Here is a 6,878-nt window from a genome sequence, read left to right as displayed (position 1 = left end):
AGTTATATATATATTTTTAATTACATATTACCTAAAGATAGTCACTTAGAAATATTGCTTTTCTCCCCCAGCCACACTTAAATTATTCAGCCTTTTCAAATCTTTGACATCAGTGTCTTTGTCATCAGCAGAGCTATTTTTACATTATCAGAGCAGTATCACTTGTGTCTCAGTGAGATCTAGCACTTTGTGATTGCATGTGTAATGTTGACACTGGAGGTTCCCATTCACATGTATTAGTACAGTTTTATTTTCACTTTTATTGTTCCTCTAGGTTTATTTTTCTAATTCTTTTAATGCAATAACCATTATTATTTTTTAAATAATCTTTAAAAGCCCTATTTATGATGGCCTCCAACACTTGCAAACATGGTATCAAAACCCAGAATAAATACTACTGAAATTGCTAACCTTCTTTGCCTTCCTTTAAACAAACTTTAACAGATGATCTTTGTAAACACCACACCTAGCATTAATTGTAGAAAAATGATTGCAGGGTAGTTTCTGGTTAATGTTATCCTAAGCAGTATTTTTTGGCTTACAAAATTGATCCATAACATGAGAGACTTTGTAGGAACTTGAACATATGTAGCTATTTTCTTTTCTAGGAATTTTTGGGGAAAATTCACCTTACATTTAGGTTATATTTATGTAGTAAGAGGGCTTTTATTAACTTCTTACTACATGTCAGGTGTTTGTCTTGAATATTCCAGTGAACAAGACAAGATTATCTGGCGTCTACATTCTAGTTGGGTAATATAGACAATAAGCGAATAAGGAAAAAAAATCAGGTAGTGATGAATGATATATAGAATATTACAAATAATTTCAAGAAGTTGCATAAAGTTTATCAGGGATCTAGAGCAGAGTATCAGATCGAAGGTTCTGTGAGACCAAGCCTCATTTAGAGACCGACCCTAGTCTAGAATGCCACATTCTGAATCTAAATCCAGTAATATACCTTTATACTGTTCACCTGTTTAAAATATTTTTGGCCTCACATAAAAAATGTAATATGGAAAGGCATTACAAACCTAAAAGAAATAGGAAGAAGAAAATTATGGAAGATCAAAAGTAAAAAATAAAAATTAAAAAACCCCAAACAAACAAACCTGCCCTAAAACCAAAACACCCTCTGACATAGGCAGAAAGGCATAATTATCCATGCATGGATAGGCATGAGTCTTAGTTATTTTTAGAATGTTTAGACCATTGCAAACCTATCCAGTAGAAATATATCTACTTCTGCTGGTCTGTCTTTCCCTCCCTCCCTTCCTTCCTTTCTTCCTTTCTTTTTCCCTCCTTTACTCCCTCTCTTTCTTTCTTTTCTCCTCCCTCTCTCTTTTCCTTTCTCCTTCATTCCTTTCTTAATTTCTATATTTTCTAAAAGAAGCATATATTGCTTACATAGTCAGGAAAAAACCTACATTATTTTAAATTTGAAGCATTTGCTTTTCCTTAATTTTTCAGCGATTTTTTTTCTTTACCAGTTGGAGAGATTGAAGGGATATTTTTAAAGTTTAAATTTGAAGATTCCTATAAATACATCATAACAGGTATGTTGCTGTGTTGATTTTATCTCAGTATATAACAACACGAGAATATACTGAATATAATTTTGAAAATACTAACTGTAAAGGGTCTCGTAGCTTCGTAAGAGAAAGATGAGTTGTCCGTTGGCAAACTTCCTAAGAAGGTAATGTATATTCTGTTCATTGCTTTCAAATGGGTGAAACCCTAGCCATTTACCACCCGCTACTATTTCATGGTTTATTTATTTATTTATTTATTTATTTATTTATTTATTTATTTATCTGAGACTGAGTCTCCCTCTGTCACCCAGGCTGGAGTGCAGTTGCCTGATCTCAGCTCACTGCAACCCTCCCGCTTCTGGGCTCGAGCAATTATTCTGCCTCACCTTCCCAAGTAGCTGGGATTATAGGCATGTGCCATCACATCTGGCTAATTTTTGTGTTTTTACTTTTATTTTTTATTTTATTTTTTTTTTGAGACTGAGTCTCACGCTGTCACCCAGGCTGGAGTGCAGTGGCATGATCTCGGCTCACTGCAACCTCTGCCTTCCAGGTTCAAGCAATTCTCCTGCCTTACGATTAGCTGGGATTACAGGCGGGCACCACCACGCCTGGCTAATTTTTGTGTTTTTAGTAGAGACGGGGTTTCACCACGTTGGTCAGGCTGGTCTTGAACTCCTGACCTCAAGCAATCTGCTCGCCTTGGCCTCCCAAAGTGTTGAGATTACAAGCATGAGCCACTGCATCCAGCCCAATTTTTGTATTTTTAGTAGAGATGGGGTTTCACTATGTTGGCCAGGCTGGTCTGGAACTCCTGAACTCACGTAATTAGCCCGCCTCAGCCTCCCAAAGTGCTAGAATTACAAACTTGAGCCACCACGCCCGGCCTCATGGTATATTTTATATTATCAGGTTCACTTCACTATGTTGAATTCTAATGTTATGAGATGGTTCTTGGATCCTAGAAAGAGATACTGACTCTTTCCTGGAACTCATTTAACATAGAAAACATATAATATCCTCCTAACTTTACTACTTCTGTGTATCTGAAAGCATGTAATTTAAAATCCTGTTAGATAATAGACTCATAATCACCCCAGACAAAAACCTTCACCTTACTTGCCTATGCTTACATTATCTTGTTTCAGACAATCAAGATACTCATGGTAATTTCTGTTCATTATGGGATCAGAGTGTTTTTCTTTGGGCAATTTTTCTGACTTAACTCATATCAATTCATTAACTTCTCCATTTCTCCTTTATAGTCAAGTCACATTAGGTCTCAGAATTATTTCTTTTTTTTTTTTTTTTCTCCTACACTATGACTCTGAAAAGACACATCTGTATCCTTTAACTCTAGTTTTACTCTTCTTGGTTCTATGTAGATGCTCACATACTTACATTAAAATTTTTCTCTCGTGGTGGCTCACGCCTGTAATCCCAGCACTTTGGGAGGCTGAGGTGGGTGGATCACTTGAGGTCAGGAGTTTGAGACCAGCCTGGTCAATATGACGAAACCTTCTCTCTACTAAAAATAAAAAAAATTAGCTGAGCATGGTGGCACAACCCTGTAATCCCAGTTACTCAGGAGGCTGAGGCAGAAGAATTGCTTGAACCTGGGAGGCGAAGGTTGCAGTGAGCAGAGATAGTGCCACTGCACTCCAGCCTGGGAGACACAGCAAGACTCCTAAAAAATAAATAAATAAATGAATAAATAAATTAGTATAAATAAATAAAATAAATAAAATAAAAAATAAAAATTAAGAAAATAAAAATTGTTCTTACAATACTTCTGGTAAATTCCATTTTGTCACCAAATGCATCTTTTGAAAAGTATATAAAATTATAAAGGTGAAATTAAAACTTGGTAAGTTTTCTCTCAGCTCTACAAGTACACAATTCAATAAAAATAATCTTTTGAGGTCTTCGAAAAAAATGTTTTCAAAACTGGGCCATTAGAGTCCATCAACATCAAACAACTGATGGATTTTAAAAATTGCTTTTGAAAAGTATAAGCATTATATCATCCAAGTATATCAAGATGCATTATAAAGAGATTTTGTGGAAAAATATCTAAAAAACAGCTTAAGTCATGACAAGTCTTGTAAGCATTTCTGTAGGCCCTGCACACCCCCGCCACCATACACACATTCCTCTTGTGTACTGTCTGGAGTAGGTCCAAGCAGCTGCTGGGGTGGGTGGAATAAGACAGCTGAAGCTGTCTTTCTGTCTCACCGAACAGCCGGTAGAGGAAGGAGACATTTTGGCAATGATGCAGGTGAGGAATTCAGTTTCTCCTGCCAGGCTTTCTCTTGAAAATAGTGGCAACATCAACTATATCCCACTTGAACTTTATGAAAATGGCAAATACAGAGAGAGAACCCACGGAGCTTGGACCAGTCTAAGGCAAGTTGAGCTACCCAGGATGCAAAATTTTAGGTGGCACTCATTATCAGGTGCTGACATGCACTTGTGTGGCCTTGACAGTGAGTGCCGCCTTAAGTTTTGTGTCCCGACCCGCGGGACAGTCGAACGGGCCCTGGAAGGGGGAGTGGGAATGGAGGAGACAAGAAAACACGAGAAATGGAGACAAGACAAATAGCCTGATCAAGTCTCGTTTAATAATGGTGGTGCAATGCCTTATATAGGCTGGCAGGGGAAGAGGTTGGGCCAGGGCGGTGACGGGGGGCCGGGTCTTCTCAAATTACAATTGCGCATGCGCCGTGGGTTTGTAATTTTCCCGGGCGCGGGATTGCACCTGCGCCGTAGGCTGCATATCTTTCTGGGCGCAAAAAGGTCGGCGCGCGCGGGAAAGGTTTGGGCGCGCGCGGGAAAGGTTTGGGCGCGCGCGGGAAAGGTTTAGGCGCCCGCGGGAAAGGTTTTAGGCGCGCGCGGGAACAGGTTATAATGAAGAACCCGGAAATGTGCCATTTTGTCTCCGCTTTGCGGAGATCAAGCAACAGAGGTCGGCTAACTCCGGGCCTTATGGCTCCGGACAGTTTTGTGCCTCACTTGTCTCACCCTCATCCCGACAACATTTTCCTGTAATTTTTAGTGTCTCCATGATAGAATCCACCTATGAATAGGTATAAATCAGGTGACAAGGAAATCACATTTGGGTAGAAAGTGTGGTTTTCTTCTATTTGATGCATCTGGGAGATATTTGATAATGGACTTAGCACAGGCTAGAGTTGAGAGTTCTGAATATTAGGACTCTTCTGGGTAAATTAACGTAAGCATGCTTTAAAATACATTTTGCCTATACACAAGGCTCATCCCCATGAACAAAAAAGATATGTCTAATGTGATAAAACTGTATATTCTACCCTCTTGTTTGTTCTTTATCCTAGATTTATATTCTCAACTGATCCCACCTAGCCTACTGTTTAATATCATTAACTGAATCACTAGTTGAAGAGAATTCTCTCCATCTGCAATTACTCAGAGTTAGTCTCTTAAGTAACGTATGTCTGTGTCAACTACTTGTGTTTAGAATTACACAAAGCTTAATGACTTTCTTTCTGCTCTTAGTATTCTTTTGAAAATGCTTGCCCTGGTGACTTACTCCCCTGAAATGATGTCTCTGTGTTTGTGCAGTATGCCAGGTCCCTCACTGAGAATGTCTTAGTCTGTTCTGGATTTTGGCAGAACAACTTCCAGATCATTTGTAACCTGAACAACTCCTCCACTGATAAAAATAATTGTACTCCCTCCTCCTTCCGGCGTTGAACTGTGGAAAGCGCTTGTTACCTGCCCCTTAGTTGGGCTTTAGTATTTCACCATTTCATGTTTATTATCACACAGATATTTCATGTTACACACGCTCATCTTCCTGGTCTAAATTCTATGAGAAATGGGTGAGACAGTAACAGAAATACAAGGAGGAAGAATCTTTTTTCCCATTTATGCTTCTGACCATGGAATTCTAAAGTCATGTTTAATGCTTTTAGACTCTAGTCCCCAACCTATGAATTAATTATTCTTATTCGTTCACGAGGCAAACTGTTTCCTACCTCCATTTCCCCACTCCACCCTTCCCCCACCTTTTTTTTTTTTTTCTGAGATAGAGTCTCACTACCATCACCCGTGGAGTGCAGTGGCACGACCTTGGCTGGGTGACGGGACTGAGACCCTGTCTCAAATGCATTGAGTCCAGTCAGAATGTACAAGTGAATGAAGTTGAAAGGCGAATGAGGGTAGACCTGTGGTAAACTGAGAGCGTGCGTCCTCTCCAGAAGTCCTGCATGAACCCCAAGTTCAAATTCAGATATGATAGCATAATTCGTAGATAGAAAATTAAAATGCCGGGCCGGGCGCGGTGGCTCAAGTCTGTAATCCCAGCACTTTGGGAGGCTGAGACGGGCGGACCACGAGGTCAGGAGATCGAGACCATCCTGGCTAACACGGTGAAACCCCGCCTCTACTAAAAAAATACAAAAAACTAGCCGGGCGCGGTGGCGAGCGCCTGTAGTCCCAGCTACTCGGGAGGCTGAGGCAGGAGAATGGCGTGAACCTGGGAGGCGGAGCTTGCAGTGAGCTGAGATCCGGCCACTGCACTCCAGTCTGGGCGACAGAGCGAGACTCCCTCTCAAAAAAAAAAAGAAAATTAAAATGCCATTTAAATAGTGTGTGCACATGTGTGTATATATGTACATGCGTATGTTCTGACTGTTCTACTTGGAAGATGGCTTTCTGTGATCTGAAAATATTATATATTACAAAATATTCATGCATAATATAAATTTCTTAATAGAGGCAAGTAAATTAAAATCTGAGGCCAGAAAAACATTTTCTCAGTCAATCTAGAAGTCCATGTGGAAGGTAAACTAAGTGTAAGCCGGCAGGTTTCCCAGGGAAAGACATGCAGCAGAATTCCCAATTTCTAGGAGAAACAAAATACTAAAAATAAACTCCCAACAGTAAGCCCAGGAGGAGGTTTTAACAACAGTGTCAGAGTCTCATTTCTGCTTTCAGGGGAGACCAATGAGCAAACATCTTTTCACACAATTAATAATTGTAGAATTTCAAACTGACAAAAATTTCAGAGTAAACAAAGGCAACACTGAGGCAGTTCTAAGACAAAGAAATTGATGGTTCTGCTATACCAGTCCCTTTCCACTTTTTTTTTTTTTTTTTTTTTTGAGACGGAGTCTTGCTCTGTCGCCCAGGCTGGAGTGCAGTGGCATGATCTCAGCTCACTGCAACCTCCACCTCCCGGGTTCATGCGATTCTCCTGCCTCAGCCTCCCAAATAGCCAGGATTACAGGCAAGTGCCACCACACCTGGCTGATTTTTATATTTTTGGTAGAGACAGGGTTTCACCATTTTGGCCAGGTTGGTCTTGAA

Source organism: Piliocolobus tephrosceles, chromosome 2, assembly GCF_002776525.5.
Source record: "Piliocolobus tephrosceles isolate RC106 chromosome 2, ASM277652v3, whole genome shotgun sequence".
NCBI classification, from domain to species: domain Eukaryota; kingdom Metazoa; phylum Chordata; class Mammalia; order Primates; family Cercopithecidae; genus Piliocolobus; species Piliocolobus tephrosceles.
This window is presented reverse-complemented; position numbering follows the sequence as displayed.